Below are 20000 nucleotides of genomic sequence, written 5' to 3' on the forward strand. Positions count from 1 at the left end.
TCAGTTTGACTGGGCGGACAGCTCTCAGAAGATTATTGGTGTTTCCAAACTTCTTTCATTTTAGAATGATGAAGGCTACTGTGTTCTTTGGGACCTCCAATGCTGCAGACTGTTTTTGGTACCCTTCCTCAGATCTGTGCCTCGACACAATCCTGTCTCGGAGCTCTACGGACAATTCCTTCAACCCCATGGCTTGGTTTTTGCTCTGACGTGCACTATCAACTGTGGAACCTTATATTAACAGGTGTGTGCCTTTCTAAATCATGTCCAATCAAATAAATTTTTACCACAGGTGGACTCCAATCAAAACATCTCAAGGGTGATCATTGGAAACAATTCAAATCAAATTTCATTGGTCACATACACGTGTTTAGTAGATGTTATTGGTCACATGGTTAGCAGATGTTATTGGTCACATACACGTGTTTAACAGATGTTATTGGTCACATGGTTAGCAGATGTTATTGGTCACATGGTTAGCAGATGTTATTGGTCACATACACATGTTTAGTAGATGTTATTGGTCAGATGTTATTGGTCACATACACGTGTTTACCAGATGTTATTGCGGGTGTAGTGAAATGCTTGTGTTTCTAGCTCTGACAGTGCAGTAGTATCTAACATTTTCCCTAAATAAATAAACCCAAAGACTCACAAATCTAAGTAAAGGAATGTATCGAGACTTATATAAACAGGAAGCACCTGAGTTCAATTTCGAGTCTCATAGCAAATGGTGTGAATACTTATATAAATATATTTGTATATATATATATTTTTTTTTTTTGTTGCTTTGTCTTTATGGGGTATTGTGTGTAGATTGACAGACCCAAACGAAGTTATCCAAATGGTTTAGGCTTTAAGCAGTTATTTAAGCAGTTACCCTTGGGCGGCAGGGTAGCCTAGTGGTTAGAGCGTTGGAATAGTAACCGGAAGGTTGCGAGTTCAAACCCCCGAGCTGACAAGGTACACATCTGTCGTTCTGCCCCTGAACAGGCAGTTAACCCACTGTTCCTAGGCCGTCATTCAAAATAAGAATTTTCCTTAACTGACTTGCCTAGTTAAATAAAGATAAATAACTGCAGAGTTAAATAAATAAAATAAAAATGTAGGCATAAAACAAGACGGGACGTTTGAACGGTTATTGAAATTAGCCGACATCACTGCTGTTTTATAGACAATACTTGTCCCTTGATAACAATAATTACATTCCTCGTAATGGGAGTGGTAATGGGTGTGGTAATGGGAGTGGTAATGGGTGTGGTAATGGGTGTGGTAATGGGAGTGGTAATGGGTGTGGTAATGGGTGTGGTAATGGGAGTGGTAATGGGTGTGGTAATGGGTGTGGTAATGGGTGTGGTAATGGGAGTGGTAATGGGTGTGGTAATGGGTGTGGTAATGGGAGTGGTAATGGGTGTGGTAATGGGTGTGGTAATGGGTGTGGTAATGGGTATGGTAATGGGAATGGTAATGGGAATGGTAATGGGTGTGGTAATGGAAATGGGAATGGTAATGGGTGTGGTAATGGAAATGGGAATGGTAATGGGTGTGGTAATGGAAATGGGAATGGTAATGGGTATGGGAGTGGTAATGGGTGTGGTAATGGGAATGGTAATGGGTGTGGTAATGGAAATGGGAATGGGAATGGTAATGGGTGTGGTAATGGGAATGGTAATGGGTGTGGTAATGGGAATGGGAATGGTAATGGGTGTGGTAATGGGAATGGGAATGGTAATGGGTATGGTAATGGGAATGGTAATGGGTGTGGTAATGGAAATGGGAATGGTAATGGGTGTGGTAATGGGAATGGGAATGGTAATGGGTGTGGTAATGGGAATGGGAATGGTAATGGGTGTGGTAATGGGAATGGGAATGGTAATGGGTGTGGTAATGGGAATGGGAATGGTAATGGGTGTGGTAATAGAAATGGGTGTGGTAATGGGAATGGTAATGGGTGTGGGAATGGTAATGGGTCTGGTAATGGTAATGGGTCTGGTAATGGGTATGGGAATGGTAATGGGTGTGGTAATGGGAATGGTAATGGGTGTGGTAATGGACGTGGTAATGGTAATGGCAATGGGTGTGGTAATGGTAATGGTAATGGGCGTGGTAATGGGAATGGGAATGGTAATGGGTGTGGTAATGGGAATGGGAATGGTAATGGGTATGGTAATGGTAATGGGTGTGGTAATGGAAATGGGAATGGTAATGGGTGTGGTAATGGGAATGGGAATGGTAATGGGTGTGGTAATGGGAATGGGAATGGTAATGGGTGTGGTAATGGGAATGGGAATGGTAATGGGTGTGGTAATAGAAATGGTAATGGGTGTGGTAATGGGAATGGTAATGGGTGTGGGAATGGTAATGGGTCTGGTAATGGTAATGGGTCTGGTAATGGGTATGGGAATGGTAATGGGTGTGGTAATGGGAATGGTAATGGGTGTGGTAATGGACGTGGTAATGGTAATGGCAATGGGTGTGGTAATGGTAATGGTAATGGGCGTGGTAATGGGAATGGGAATGGTAATGGGTGTGGTAATGGGTGTGGTAATGGTAATGGGTGTGGGTATGCTGGCACAGCATTACCAGGGGAAGTGACATGGTGTTAACCTGGCACAGCATTACCAGGAGAAGTGACATGGTGTTAACCTGGCACAGCATTACCAGTGGAAGTGACATGGTGTTAACCTGGCACAGCATTACCAGGGGAAGTGACATGGTGTTAACCTGGCACAGCATTACCAGGGGAAGTGACATGGTGTTAACCTGGCACAGCATCCTGCATCCCTAATGACCCCCTATTTTCTTTGGGCCCTGGTTAAAAGCAGTGCACTATTTAGGGAATAAGTAGCCTGGAATATTTTAGCTTCTTTGTCGTTTGCTACATACTTCAGTCTGAGAGGCTGCCATCGGTGAAGTCGTTTGCTACGTACTTCAGTCTGACTGCCCGGTGATTTTCATTTGAGGCTGCCATCGGTGAAAAGTCGTGCACATACTTCAGTCTGAGAGGCTGCCGTAAGTGCCTGGATACTTCAGTCTGAGAGGCTTAAGTCTTCTTTTCAGTCTGAGAGGCTGCCGTGGTGAAGTCATTCGCTACATACTTCAGTCTGAGAGGCCGTCGGTGAAGTCGCCATACTTCAGTCTGAGAGGCTGCCGTCGGTGAAGTCGTTTGCTACATACTTCAGTCTGAGAGGCTGCCATCGGTGAAGTGGTTTGCTACGTACTTCAGTCTGAGAGGCTGCCGTCGGTGAAGTCGTTCGCTACATACTTGAGGCTGCCATCGGTGAAGTCGTTCGCTACATACTTCAGTCTGAGAGGCTGCCGTCGGTGAAGTCGTTCGCTACATACTTCAGTCTGAGAGGCTGCCGTCGGTGAAGTCGTTCGCTACATACTTCAGTCTGAGAGGCTGCCGTCGGTGAAGTCGTTCGCTACATACTTCAGTTTGAGAGGCTGCCGTCGGTGAAGTCGTTCGCTACATACTTCAGTTTGAGAGGCTGCCGTCGGTGAAGTCGTTCGCTACATACTTCAGTTTGAGAGGCTGCCGTCGGTGAAGTCGTTCGCTACATACTTCAGTCTGAGAGGCTGCCGTCGGTGAAGTCGTTCGCTACATACTTCAGTCTGAGAGGCTGCCGTCGGTGAAGTCATTCGCTACATACTTCAGTCTGAGAGGCTGCCGTCGGTGAAGTCATTCGCTACATACTTCAGTCTGAGAGGCTGCCGTCGGTGAAGTCGTTCTCTACATACTTCAGTCTGAGAGGCTGCCGTCGGTGAAGTCGTTCGCTACATACTTCAGTCTGAGAGGCTGCCGTCGGTGAAGTCGTTCGCTACATACTTCAGTCTGAGAGGCTGCCGTCGGTGAAGTCGTTCGCTACATACTTCAGTCTGAGAGGCTGCCGTCGGTGAAGTCGTTTGCTACATACTTCAGTCTGAGAGGCTGCCGTCGGTGAAGTCGTTTGCTACATACTTCAGTCTGAGAGGCTGCCGTCGGTGAAGTCGTTTGTGATGACGAGGGGCGTTGAACAAAACAAAATCATCAACCAGGAAATAGGGATGCAATTTGTTTCTTATCCTAAATAACTGGGACGTTCCCAGTGTCCAGCCAACACAGACACCTAACAGTGAATCTGAACACAATTAAAACATTCATGTGTTTAAAAGTTCCGATAATCTGGCTACTGAAAATTCTGCTTAGTGAATCAATTCAAAGTGTACTTGTCATATGTACAGGATTCAGTGTGTGGTACAATGACATGCTAGTCATCAGAGAGTTAGTAAGTACATCGCACCTCTACAGTAGAACTTCATGTCAAGGGTTGAAGCCAGAGCGGAACTGGGAAGTCAGGACAATAGAAATCCAATCATTATGCCATCATTGACTTGAACGTGGAAGGCCCCCCTTATATAGATGTTATTTCTATGGTTAGAACAAGTGTCTCCCTCTGTCCATGTTTTAAATAGCTTCTATAATGGGGAACGGACCAAAATAGTTTCTAGGATCATTGAAACCACAAAACAACTCAAAGGTCTTTTCAATCCGAACGTGAAAGTGGGTTTTTCCGGATAACTGTCTTTCCTGGGGTTCTAAGAATTCTTTCCTGGGGTCCTAAGAATTCTTTCCTGGGGTTCTAAGAATTTTTTCCTGGGGTTCTAAGAATTCTTTCCTGGGGTTCTAAGAATTACATTCATTACGTTCTACACAGATCCAAAACTATGTGAGAATTTCTATGAAGCCCAGTTTCTTTTTGTATTGGTCAGTGACTGTAAACATTGTTCCATTGAGCTCATTAACCAATCTAGAAGTGCTTTCTTTGCTTCTCAAGGATGTTATATTTGACCAAGAAAACCTGCTTTCCGTTTGGGTTAAATTGGGTGCAGAGTAATTCCCCGTTTTGTCTCTCGTAAGCCCTCTTGAGAAGTCTTTTTTTGTTGTTGTGTAGATCTATGTCTGATACCACCTTGCTAAAAAGGGATAGTTGGTGATTTTGGACATTAATAAGCGCTGTATCTACATCCCATAGTCAGGTGAACTTCTGAAAAACATTTGCATGTATCTGCCTCCAAGGAAGATTAGGGAAGAGTTGGCAACTTCCTTCAAAATGAACGCAGAGACATAGAAATGGTATCCATGAGTTGATCTATCCCTTTAAGAGTCTTTGTAAAGTTGTAGGAGAGAGTCTGTGTGTGTGTGTGTGTGTGTGTGTGTGTGTGTGTGTGTGTGTGTGTGTGTGTGTGTGTGTGTGTGTGTGTGTGTGTGTGTGTGTGTGTGTGTGTGTGTGTGTGTGTGTGTGTGTGTGTGTGTGTGTGTGTGTGCAGGAGAGCGAGAGAGAGAGAGAACCAATGTTGATTAACCCTCATATCTATTTGGTAAAATACCACAGTGTGCCATCACAGCAGCAAGATTTGTAACCTATTGCAACAAGAGAAATAGCAACCAGTGAAGAACAAACACCATTGTAAATACAACCCATATTTATGCTTATTTATTTTGAACTTGAACTATATTCACATCGTTAGAACACTCCATATAGACATAATATGACATTTGAAATGTCTTTATTCCTAATTTTTACTGTTTATTTCAGTTTTGTTTATTATCTACTTCATTATCTATTATCTACTTATTATCTACAACGTTAACATATATTTCCCATGCCAATAAAGCCCTTATATTGAAAGTAAATTGAAATTGAAACAGGGGGAGAGGGAGAGAAAGAGGGATGGAGAGAGAGAGGTAGGGAAAGAGAGGGAGAGAGGGACAGGGACAGAGAGGGAGAGGGACAGAGAGAGAGGGAGAGAGGGACAGAGAGAGAGAGGGACAGAGAGAAAGAGTAATGTGCAGGTTTCCATTTGTCTGTCTCTCTGTGGCAGGTTTCCATGTGTCTGTCTCTCTATGGCAGGTTTCCATGTGTCTGTCTCTCTATGGCAGGTTTCCATGTGTCTGTCTCTCTGTGGCAGGTTTCCATGTGTCTGTCTCTCTATGGCAGGTTCCCATGTGTCTGTCTCTCTAGGTTTCCATGTGTCTGTCTCTCTGTGGCAGGTTTCCATGTGTCTGTCTCTCTATGGCAGGTTTCCATGTGTCTGTCTCTCTATGGCAGGTTTCCATGTGTCTGTCTCTCTGTGGCAGGTTTCCATGTGTCTGTCTCTCTATGGCAGGTTCCCATGTGTCTGTCTCTCTATGGCAGGTTTCCATGTGTCTGTCTCTCTATGGCAGGTTTCCATGTGTCTCTCTCTCTATGGCAGGTTTCCATGTGTCTGTCTCTCTATGGCAGGTTTCCATGTGTCTGTCTCTCTATGGCAGGTTTCCATGTGTCTGTCTCTCTATGGCAGGTTTCCATGTGTCTGTCAGGCCTGATTACCTCTCTGTTCCTCCACATACATCATAACTCTCACACACAGACACATGAGAGAGGCCTGGCATTTCTGTTTTTGAATTTGGCGCTCTGAATTTCACTGGATGTTGGCCAGGTGGGACGGTAGCGTCCCACAACCCCTAGAGAGGTTAACAATAGACTGATCCTCATGACTAAAACCTGCAGTACCTAGATGAACAATAAACTGATCCTCAGGTACTGACCTGTGGTACCAGCCAGAAGAGAACTGGCCACCCCACATAGCCTGGTTCCTCTCTAGGTTTCTTCCTAGGTTTTGGCCTTTCTAGGGAGTTTTTCCTAGCCACCGTGCTTCTACACCTGGTCTGTCTGCTAATGGGACCCATCCTCTGATTGGACTGTCTGCTAACGGGATCCATCCTCTGTCTGGTCTGTCTAAGCTCCCCTCTGATTGGTCTGTCTGCTAGAGACACCCATCCTCCGATTGGTCTGTCTGCTAGAGAGACCCATCCTCTGATTGGTCTGTCTGCTACAGGGACCACCTTCTCAACTAGTCTCTAACCTCCCCTCTGATTGGTCTGTTTGCTACAGTGACCACATTCTCGACTAGTCTCTAAGCCCCCCTCTGATTGGTCTGTCTGCTACAGTGACCACATTCTCGACTAGTCTCTAAGCCCCCCTCTGATTGGTCTGTCTGCTACAGGGACCATATTCTCGACTAGTCTCTAAGCCCCCCTCTGATTGGTCTGTTTGCTACAGTGACCACATTCTCGACTAGTCTCTAAGCTCCCCTCTGATTGGTCTGTCTGCTAGAGACACCCATCCTCCGATTGGTCTGTCTGCTAGAGAGACCCATCCTCTGATTGGTCTGTCTGCTACAGGGACCACCTTCTCAACTAGCCTCTAAGCCCCCCTCTGATTGGTCTGTCTGCTACAGGGACCACATTCTCGACTAGTCTCTAAGCTCCCCTCTGAGTGGTCTGTCTGCTAGAGAGACCCATCCTCTGATTGGTCTGTCTGCTACAAGGACCACATTCTCGACTAGTCTCTAAGCTCCCCTCTACGCTCCCTGCACTCCTCACACACAATTAACTTGTTTTGCAATTTCACTTGTTTTTGACAAACCCCAACCAGCGATACCCTTCCTCATCCTCGTTGTGTAGTACGGGGACCATGAACAAACGCTACAAAAACACCCCAATACGTCCTTTTTAGAAACGGAAACGCTGTCAGTGATGCAGGTCTTGCAATGTTGTACACAAGCATGAGATTGTTTGATTCCAAAATGTATCCGCAACGATAAATGATGCTCCGTTTTTGGTTGCTACTGGAGCGAAACCTCTCTGACCATTCTACCAGCAGACTACACGGAGAATGGAACAGCTGGATGAAGGGGAAGTGGCTCAAGTCGCGCAAAATGGAATATAAAGTTTCATGTGTACACCATCTAAAGACCTGCATCACTGTACTGAGAGCGTTTCTGTTTCTAAAAAGGACGTTTTTGGGGTGTTTTTGTAGCGTATGTTCACGTTCTTTCAGAGTCCCCCGTACTACACAAAGAGGACGAGGAAGAGTACGTTTGTCAAAAACAAGTGAAATCGCAAAACAAAAATTGTCTGGCCCCTTGGTTGTAATAAAGCAAACCTCCCCCTTTAAGGTAGCGTGTTAGAGTACAAGATGCAACAGTTGAAATACTCGTTCACTCCCTCGTTCACTCCCTCTCTCACTCCCTCGTTCACTCCCTCTCTCACTCCCTCTCTCACTCCCTCTCTCACTCCCTCGTTCACTCCCTCAGTCACTCCCTCTCTCACTCCTCGTTCAATCCATCAGTCACTCCCTCGTTCACTCCCTCTCCCACTCCCTCGGTCACCCCCTGTCTCACCCCCTCTCTCACTCCCTTGGTCACACCCTCTCTCACCCCCTCTCTCACCCCCTCTCTCACTCCCTCTCTCACCCCCTCTTTCACTCCCTCGTTCAATCCATCAGTCACTCCCTCGTTCACTCCCTCTCCCACTCCCTCGGTCACCCCCTGTCTCACCCCCTCTCTCACTCCCTTGGTCACACCCTCTCTCACCCCCTCTCTCACCCCCTCTCTCACTCCTCGGTCACACCCTCTCTCACTCCCTCGGTCACCCCTCTCTCACTCCCTTGGTCACACCCTCTCTCACCCCCTCTCTCACTCCCTCGGTCACACCCTCTCTCACCCCCTCTCTCACTCCCTTGGTCAATCCCTCTCTCACCCCTCTCTCACCCCTCTCTCACTCCCTCGGTCACCCCCTCTCTCACTCCCTCGGTCACCCCTCTCTCACTCCCTTGGTCACTCCTCGGTCACTCCCTCTCTCACCTCCTCTCTCACTCCCTCGTTCACTCCTCAGTCACTCCCTCTCTCACTCCCTCTCTCACCCCCTCTCTCACTCCCTCGGTCACCCCCTCTCTCACTCCCTTGGTCACTCCCTCGGTCACACCCTCTCTCACCCCTCTCTCACTCCCTTGGTCAATCCCTCTCTCACCCCTCTCTCACTCCCTCGGTCACCCCTCTCTCACTCCCTCGGTCACCCCATCTCTCACTCCCTTGGTCACTCCTCGGTCACTCCTCTCTCACCTCCTCTCTCATTCCCTCGTTCACTCCCTCAGTCACCCCTCTCTCACTCCCTTGGTCACCCCCTGTCTCACCCCTCTCTCACCCCCTCTCTCACTCCCTTGGTCAATCCCTCTCTCACCCCCTCTCTCACCCCTCTCTCACTCCCTCTCTCACTCCCTCGTTCACTCCCTAGTTCACTCCCTCAGTCACTCCCTCTACCTCTCTCTCTCTCTCAGACACTAACTGTAATTCTTGTTCAGTACACTCACTCTCTCTCTCTCTCTCTCTCTCTCTCCCCCTTCTCTTTCTTTCTCTCTCTCTCTCTGTCTCTCTCTCTCTCTCTCTCTGTCTCTCTGTCTCTCTCTGTCTCTCTCTCTCTCCCTTCTCTTTCTTTCTCTCTCTCTCTCTCCCATTCGCTATGTCCCTCTCTCTATATACTGTAGCTCTCGTTTTCTCTCACTTTCTCTCTCGTCTCTGTATGTTTGGACCAGAACAGATAGTCTCTGTGGAGCATCATGTCATAACAGGCCTGATTGCAGAGCTCTGTGGAATGCTGCTTAGTTGACCTCTCAGGATGAGGGGTCGCCAGTGATGTCATCACACACACACATTATCACAGTACCAAACACACACGCACACGCACACGCACGCACGCACACACACACACACACACACACACACACACACACACACACACACACACACACACACACACACACACACACACACACACACACACACACACACACACACACACACACACACACACACACACACACACACACACACATCCTCAAAATACCTCACAGTGTGCTTTCCCTGTGTCCTGTCACTGTGTGTGGAGGGGGGAGGGAGCTCCATCCAAGCCAGCCACAACTAGGTAGGCTAACTAACCTGGGGGAGGGAGCTCCATCCAAGCCAGCCACAACTAGGTAGGCTAACTAACCAACTACACACCTGGGGGAGGGAGCTCCATCCAAGCCAGCCACAACCAGGTAGGCTAACTAACCAACTACACACCTGGGGGAGGGAGCTCCATCCAAGCCAGCCACAACCAAGTAGGCTAACTAACCTGGGGGAGGGAGCTCCATCCAAGCCAGCCACAACTGGGTAGGCTAACTAACCAACTACACACCTGGGGGAGGGAGCTCCATCCAAGCCAGCCACAACTAGGTAGGCTAACTAACCAGCTACACACCTGGGGGAGGGAGCTCCATCCAAGCCAGCCACAACCAGGTAGGCTAACTAACCTGGGGGAGGGAGCTCCATCCAAGCCAGCCACAACTAGGTAGGCTAACTAACCAACTACACACCTGGGGGAGGGAGCTCCATCCAAGCCAGCCACAACTAGGTAGGCTAACTAACCAGCTACACACCTGGGGGAGGGAGCTCCATCCAAGCCAGCCACAACTAGGTAGGCTAACTAACCAACTACACAAGGTTGGAAGGGAGGTATATTTAGAGGTGTGAAAAGCATTCCATTATCCCACAATGTAAGACGAGCAGGTCTCGTTTAGTAATACCACACATACAGTACATAGGATACTTCATTCACAGACAAAACTATGTAGTGTTACTTCTCTCTGTCTCAGTCTACCACCCACATCACAATACCACCCACATCACAATACCACCCACACGTCACACTACCACCCACATCACAATACCACCCAAATCACAATACCACCCACACGTCACACTACCACCCACATCACACTACCACCCACATCACAATACCACCCACATTACAATACCACCCAAATCACAATACCACCCACACGTCACACTACCACGCACATCACAATACCACCCACATTACAATACCACCCACATCACAATACCACCCACACGTCACACTACCACCCACATCACAATACCACCCACATCACAATACCACCCACACGTCACACTACCACCCACATCACACTACCACCCACATCACAATACCACCCACATTACAATACCACCCAAATCACAATACCACCCACACGTCACACTACCACGCACATCACAATACCACCCACATCACAATACCACCCACATCACAGTACCACCCACTTCCGCAATACTACCCACATCACAAAACCACCCACGCCACAATACCACCCACATCACAATACCACCCACATCATAATACCACCCACATGTCACAATATGACCCACATCCCAATACCACCCACACCACAATACCACCCACATCACAGTACCACCCACTTCCGCAATACTACCCACATCACAAAACCACCCACGCCACCATACCACCCGCATCACAATACCACCCACATGTCACAATCCCACCCACACCACAATACCACCCACATCACAGTACCACCCACATCACAATACCACCCACATCACAATACCACCCACATGTCACAATACCACCCACATCACAATACCACCCACATCCCTATACCACCCACATCACAACACCACCCACATGTCACAATACCACCCACATCACAATACCACCCACAATACCACGGGGTGTCCTGTACATCAAGCTGTCTCACTAAGGAAACAGGGGACAGACTAGTGTCCTGTCCAGGGGGTGTCCTGTACATCAGAAACAGGAGATAGACTAGTGTCCTGTCCAGGGGGTGTCCTGTACATCAAGCTGCTACAGAAACAGGAGACAGACTAGTGTCCTGTCCAGGGGGTGTCCTGTACATCAAGCTGCTACAGAAACAGGAGACAGACTAGTGTCCTGTCCAGGGGGTGTCCTGTACATCAAGCTGCTACAGAAACAGGAGACAGACTAGTGTCCTGTCCAGGGGTGTCCTGTACATCAAGCTGCTACAGAAACAGGAGACAGACTAGTGTCCTGTCCAGGGGGTGTCCTGTACATCAAGCTGCTACAGAAACAGGAGACAGACTAGTGTCCTGTCCAGGGGGTGTCCTGTACATCAAGCTGCTACAGAAACAGGAGATAGACTAGTGTGCTGTCCAGGGGGTGTCCTGTACATCAAGCTGCTACAGAAACAGGAGATAGACTAGTGTCCTGTCCAGGGGGTGTCCTGTACATCAAGCTGCTACAGAAACAGGAGACAGACTAGTGTCCTGTCCAGGGGGTGTCCTGTACATCAGAAACAGGAGACAGACTAGTGTCCTGTCCACGGGGTGTCCTGTACATCAAGCTGCTACAGGAACAGGAGACAGACTAGTGTCCTGTCCAGGGGGTGTCCTGTACATCAAGCTGCTACAGAAACAGGAGACAGACTAGTGTCCTGTCCAGGGGGTGTCCTGTACATCAAGCTGCTACAGAAACAGGAGACAGACTAGTGTCCTGTCCAGGGGGTGTCCTGTACATCAAGCTGCTACAGAAACAGGAGACAGACTAGTGTCCTGTCCAGGGGTGTCCTGTACATCAAGCTGCTACAGAAACAGGAGACAGACTAGTGTCCTGTCCAGGGGGTGTCCTGTACATCAAGCTGCTACAGAAACAGGAGATAGACTAGTGTCCTGTCCAGGGGGTGTCCTGTACATCAAGCTGCTACAGAAACAGGAGATAGACTAGTGTCCTGTCCAGGGGGTGTCCTGTACATCAAGCTGCTACAGAAACAGGAGACAGACTAGTGTCCTGTCCACGGGGTGTCCTGTACATCAGAAACAGGAGACAGACTAGTGTCCTGTCCAGGGGGTGTCCTGTACATCAAGCTGCTACAGGAACAGGAGACAGACTAGTGTCCTGTCCAGGGGGTGTCCTGTACATCAAGCTGCTACAGAAACAGGAGACAGACTAGTGTCCTGTCCAGGGGGTGTCCTGTACATCACGCTGCTACAGAAACAGGAGATAGACTAGTGTGCTGTCCAGGGGGTGTCCTGTACATCAAGCTGCTACAGAAACAGGAGACAGACTAGTGTCCTGTCCAGGGGGTGTCCAAAGTACATTTTTATACAGAAACAGGAGACAGACTAGTGTCCTGTTTATTATCTATGTCCTGTACATCAACTGCTACAGAAACAGGAGATACTCTCTGTTTATTATCTAGGGGTGTCCTGTACATCAAGCTGCTACAGAAACAGGAGACAGACTAGTGTCCTGTATCTAGGGGGTGTCCTGTACATCAAGCTACTACAGAAACAGGAGACAGACTAGTGTCCTGTCCAGGGGGTGTCACTTTACATCAGAAACATGAGACAGACTAGTGTCCTGTTTATTATCTGTCCTGTACATCAAGCTGCTACAGAAACAGGAGACAGACTAGTGTCCTGTCCACGGGGTGTCCTGGGAACTCCCTAATTTTAATTCTACCTACATGGACACTGCTGCTACTCTCTGTTTATTATCTATGCATAGTCACTTTAACTATACCTCCATGTACACTGCTGCTACTCTCTGTTTATTATCTATGCATAGTCACTTTAACTCTACCTACATGTACACTGCTGCTACTCTCTGTTTATTATCTATGCATAGTCACTTTAACTCTACCTACATGTACACTGCTGCTACTCTCTGTTTATTATCTATGCATAGTCACTTTAACTCTACCTACATGTACACTGCTGCTACTCTCTGTTTATTATCTATGCATAGTCACTTTAATTCTACCTACATGGACATCTTGACTCAATTACCTCGACTAACCTGTGCCCCCACACATTGACTCGGTACCGGTACCCCCTGTATATAACCTCATTACTAACCTGTACCCCTGCACATTGACTCGGTACCGGTACCCCCTGTATATAGCCTCATTACTAACCTGTACCCCCACACATTGACTCGGTACCGTTCCCTCCTGTATATAACCTCATTACTAACCTGTGCCCCCACACATTGACTCGGTACTGGTCCCTCCTGTATATAACCTCATTACTAACCTGTACCCTGCACATTGACTCAGTACCGGTCCCTCCTGTATATAACCTCATTACTAACCTGTACCCTGCACATTGACTCGGTACCGGGCCCTCCTGTATATAACCTCATTACTAACCTGTACCCTGCACATTGACTCGGTACCGGTCCCTCCTGTATATAACCTCATTACTAACCTGTACCCTGCACATTGACTCGGTACCGGTCCCTCCTGTATATAACCTCATTACTAACCTGTACCCTGCACATTGACTCGGTACCGGTACCCCCTGTATATAGCCTCATTACTAACCTGTACCCCCACACATTGACTCGGTACCGGTACCCCCTGTATATAACCTCATTACTAACCTGTACCCTGCACATTGACTCAGTACCGGTCCCTCCTGTATATAACCTCTTTACTAACCTGTACCCTGCACATTGACTCGGTACCGGGCCCTCCTGTATATAACCTCATTACTAACCTGTACCCTGCACATTGACTCGGTACCGGTCCCTCCTGTATATAACCTCATTACTAACCTGTACCCTGCACATTGACTCGGTACCGGTACCCCCTGTATATAACCTCATTACTAACCTGTACCCCCACACATTGACTCGGTACCGGTCCCTCCTGTATATAACCCCATTACTAACCTGTACCCTGCACATTGACTCGGTACCGGTCCCTCCTGTATATAACCTCATTACTAACCTGTACCCTGCACATTGACTCGGTACCGGTCCCTCCTGTATATAACCTCATTACTAACCTGTACCCTGCACATTGACTCGGTACCGGTCCCTCCTGTATATAACCTCATTACTAACCTGTACCCCGGCACATTGACTCGGTACCGGTCCCTCCTGTATATAACCTCATTACTAACCTGTACCCTGCACATTGACTCGGTACCGGTACCCCCTGTATATAACCTCATTACTAACCTGTACCCTGCACATTGACTCAGTACCGGTCCCTCCTGTATATAACCTCATTACTAACCTGTACCCTGCACATTGACTCGGTACCGGTCCCTCCTGTATATAACCTCATTACTAACCTGTACCCTGCACATTGACTCGGTACGGGTCCCTCCTGTATATAACCTCATTACTAACCTGTACCCTGCACATTGACTCGGTACGGTCCCTCCTGTATATAACCTCATTACTAACCTGTACCCCTACCACATTGACTCGGTACGGTCCCTCCTGTATATAACCTCATTACTAACCTGTACCCTGCACATTGACTCGGTACCGGTACCCCCTGTATATAGCCTCATTACTAACCTGTACCCTGCACATTGACTCAGTACCGGTCCCTCCTGTATATAACCTCATTACTAACCTGTACCCTGCACATTGACTCGGTACCGGTACCCCCTGTATATAACCTCATTACTAACCTGTACCCCGGCACATTGACTCAGTACCGGTCCCTCCTGTATATAACCTCATTACTAACCTGTACCCCGGCACATTGACTCAGTACGGGTCCCTCCTGTATATAACCTCATTACTAACCTGTACCCTGCACATTGACTCAGTACCGGTCCCTCCTGTATATATCCTCATTACTAACCTGTACCCTGCACATTGACTTGGTACCGGTACCCCCTGTATATAACCTCATTACTAACCTGTACCCTGCACATTGACTCAGTACCGGTCCCTCCTGTATATAACCTCATTACTAACCTGTACCCTGCACATTGACTCAGTACCGGTCCCTCCTGTATATAACCTCATTACTAACCTGTACCCTGCACATTTACTCAGTACCGGTCCCTCCTGTATATAACCTCATTACTAACCTGTACCCGGCACATTGACTCGGTACCGGTCCCTCCTGTATATAACCTCATTACTAACCTGTACCCTGCACATTGACTCAGTACCGGTCCCTCCTGTATATAACCTCATTACTAACCTGTACCCTGCACATTGACTCAGTACCGGTCCCTCCTGTATATAACCTCATTACTAACCTGTACCCTGCACATTGACTCGGTACCGGTACCTCCTGTATATAACCTCATTACTAACCTGTACCCTGCACATTGACTCGGTACCGGTACCCCCTGTATATAACCTCATTATTGTTATTTTATTTTATTTATTTTGTTTTTTATTCTTCTTTTTCTTAACTGTGTTTCACATTTCACTGTAAGGTCTACATACACCTGTTGTATTCAGCATTTCACTGTAAGGTCTACTACACCTGTTGTATTCAGCATTTCACTGTAAGGTCTACTACACCTGTTGTATTCAGCATTTCACTGTAAGGTCTACCTGCACCTGTTGTATTCAGCATTTCACTGTAAGGTCTACCTGCACCTGTTGTATTCAGCATTTCACTGTAAGGTCTACATACACCTGTTGTATTCAGAGCATTTCACAGTAAGGTCTACCTGCACCTGTTGTATTCAGCATTTCACTGTAAGGTCTACATACACCTGTTGTATTCAGAGCATTTCACAGTAAGGTCTACCTGCACCTGTTGTATTCAGCATTTCACTGTAAGGTCTACATACACCTGTTGTATTCAGAGCATTTCACTGTAAGGTCTACCTACACCTGTTGTATTCAGCATTTCACTGTAAGGTCTACCTACACCTGTTGTATTCAGAGCATTTCACAGTAAGGTTTACCTACACCTGTTGTATTCAGAGCATTTCACAGTAAGGTCTACCTACACCTGTTGTATTCAGAGCATTTCACAGTAAGGTCTACCTACACCTGTTGTATTCAGCATTTCACTGTAAGGTCTACCTACACCTGTTGTATTCAGAGCATTTCACTGTAAGGTCTACATACACCTGTTGTATTCAGAGCATTTCACTGTAAGGTCTACCTACACCTGTTGTATTCAGCATTTCACTGTAAGGTCTACCTACACCTGTTGTATTCAGAGCATTTCACAGTAAGGTTTACCTATACACCTGTTGTATTCAGAGCATTTCACAGTAAGGTCTACCTACACCTGTTGTATTCAGAGCATTTCACAGTAAGGTCTACATACACCTGTTGTATTCAGAGCATTTCACTGTAAGGTCTACCTACACCTGTTGTATTCAGCATTTCACTGTAAGGTCTACCTACACCTGTTGTATTCAGAGCATTTCACAGTAAGGTCTACCTACACCTGTTGTATTCAGCATTTCACTGTAAGGTCTACCTACACCTGTTGTATTCAGAGCATTTGACAGTAAGGTCTACCTACACCTGTTGTATTCAGAGCATTTGACAGTAAGGTCTACCTACACCTGTTGTATTCAGCATTTCACAGTAAGGTCTACCTACACCTGTTGTATTCAGAGCATTTCACAGTAAGGTCTACCTACACCTGTTGTATTCAGCATTTCACAGTAAGGTCTACCTACACCTGTTGTATTCAGCATTTCACTGTAAGGTCTACCTACACCTGTTGTATTCAGCATTTCACAGTAAGGTCTACTACACCTGTTGTATTCAGAGCATTTCACAGTAAGGTCTACTACACCTGTTGTATTCAGAGCATTTGACAGTAAGGTCTACCTACACCTGTTGTATTCAGAGCATTTGACAGTAAGGTCTACCTACACCTGTTGTATTCAGAGCATTTGACAGTAAGGTCTACCTGCACCTGTTGTATTCAGAGCATTTGACAGTAAGGTCTACCTACACCTGTTGTATTCAGCATTTCACAGTAAGGTCTACCTACACCTGTTGTATTCAGCATTTCACAGTAAGGTTTACTACACCTGTTGTATTCAGCATTTCACAGTAAGGTCTACCTACACCTGTTGTATTCAGCATTTCACAGTAAGGTCTACCTACACCTGTTGTATTCAGCATTTCACAGTAAGGTTTACTACACCTGTTGTATTCAGCATTTCACAGTAAGGTCTACCTACACCTGTTGTATTCAGCATTTCACTGTAAGGTCTACTACACCTGTTGTATTCAGCATTTCACTGTGAGGTCTACTACACCTGTTGTATTCAGCATTTGACAGTAAGGTCTACCTACACCTGTTGTATTCAGCATTTCACTGTAAGGTCTACCTACACCTGTTGTATTCAGCATTTCAGAGTAAGGTCTACCTACACCTGTTGTATTCAGCATTTCACTGTAAGGTCTACTACACCTGTTGTATTCAGCATTTCACTGTAAGGTCTACCTACACCTGTTGTATTCAGCATTTCACTGTAAGGTCTACCTACACCTGTTGTATTCAGCATTTCACTGTAAGGTCTACCTACACCTGTTGTATTCAGCATTTCACTGTAAGGTCTACCTACACCTGTTGTATTCAGCATTTCACTGTAAGGTCTACTACACCTGTTGTATTCAGCATTTCACTGTGAGGTCTACCTACACCTGTTGTATTCAGCATTTCACAGTAAGGTCTACTACACCTGTTGTATTCAGCATTTCACTGTAAGGTCTACTACACCTGTTGTATTCAGCATTTCACTGTGAGGTCTACTACACCTGTTGTATTCAGCATTTCACTGTAAGGTCTACTACACCTGTTGTATTCAGCATTTCACTGTAAGGTCTACCTACACCTGTTGTATTCAGCATTTCACTGTAAGGTCTACTACACCTGTTGTATTCAGCATTTCACTGTGAGGTCTACTACACCTGTTGTATTCAGCATTTCACTGTAAGGTCTACCTGCACCTGTTGTATTCAGCATTTCACTGTAAGGTCTACCTGCACCTGTTGTATTCAGCATTTCACTGTAAGGTCTACATACACCTGTTGTATTCAGAGCATTTCACAGTAAGGTCTACCTGCACCTGTTGTATTCAGCATTTCACTGTAAGGTCTACATACACCTGTTGTATTCAGAGCATTTCACAGTAAGGTCTACCTGCACCTGTTGTATTCAGCATTTCACTGTAAGGTCTACATACACCTGTTGTATTCAGAGCATTTCACTGTAAGGTCTACCTACACCTGTTGTATTCAGCATTTCACTGTAAGGTCTACCTACACCTGTTGTATTCAGAGCATTTCACAGTAAGGTTTACCTACACCTGTTGTATTCAGAGCATTTCACAGTAAGGTCTACCTACACCTGTTGTATTCAGAGCATTTCACAGTAAGGTCTACCTACACCTGTTGTATTCAGCATTTCACTGTAAGGTCTACCTACACCTGTTGTATTCAGAGCATTTCACTGTAAGGTCTACATACACCTGTTGTATTCAGAGCATTTCACTGTAAGGTCTACCTACACCTGTTGTATTCAGCATTTCACTGTAAGGTCTACCTACACCTGTTGTATTCAGAGCATTTCACAGTAAGGTTTACCTACACCTGTTGTATTCAGAGCATTTCACAGTAAGGTCTACCTACACCTGTTGTATTCAGAGCATTTCACTGTAAGGTCTACATACACCTGTTGTATTCAGAGCATTTCACTGTAAGGTCTACCTACACCTGTTGTATTCAGCATTTCACTGTAAGGTCTACCTACACCTGTTGTATTCAGAGCATTTCACAGTAAGGTCTACCTACACCTGTTGTATTCAGCATTTCACTGTAAGGTCTACCTACACCTGTTGTATTCAGAGCATTTGACAGTAAGGTCTACCTACACCTGTTGTATTCAGAGCATTTGACAGTAAGGTCTACCTACACCTGTTGTATTCAGCATTTCACAGTAAGGTCTACCTACACCTGTTGTATTCAGAGCATTTCACAGTAAGGTCTACCTACACCTGTTGTATTCAGCATTTCACAGTAAGGTCTACCTACACCTGTTGTATTCAGCATTTCACTGTAAGGTCTACCTACACCTGTTGTATTCAGCATTTCACAGTAAGGTCTACTACACCTGTTGTATTCAGAGCATTTCACAGTAAGGTCTACTACACCTGTTGTATTCAGAGCATTTGACAGTAAGGTCTACCTACACCTGTTGTATTCAGAGCATTTGACAGTAAGGTCTACCTACACCTGTTGTATTCAGAGCATTTGACAGTAAGGTCTACCTGCACCTGTTGTATTCAGAGCATTTGACAGTAAGGTCTACCTACACCTGTTGTATTCAGCATTTCACAGTAAGGTCTACCTACACCTGTTGTATTCAGCATTTCACAGTAAGGTCTACCTACACCTGTTGTATTCAGCATTTCACAGTAAGGTTTACTACACCTGTTGTATTCAGCATTTCACAGTAAGGTCTACCTACACCTGTTGTATTCAGCATTTCACAGTAAGGTCTACCTGCACCTGTTGTATTCAGAGCATTTGACAGTAAGGTCTACCTACACCTGTTGTA

The sequence above is a fragment of the Oncorhynchus nerka genome, linkage group LG6 (genome assembly GCF_034236695.1).
Source record: "Oncorhynchus nerka isolate Pitt River linkage group LG6, Oner_Uvic_2.0, whole genome shotgun sequence".
NCBI classification, from domain to species: domain Eukaryota; kingdom Metazoa; phylum Chordata; class Actinopteri; order Salmoniformes; family Salmonidae; genus Oncorhynchus; species Oncorhynchus nerka.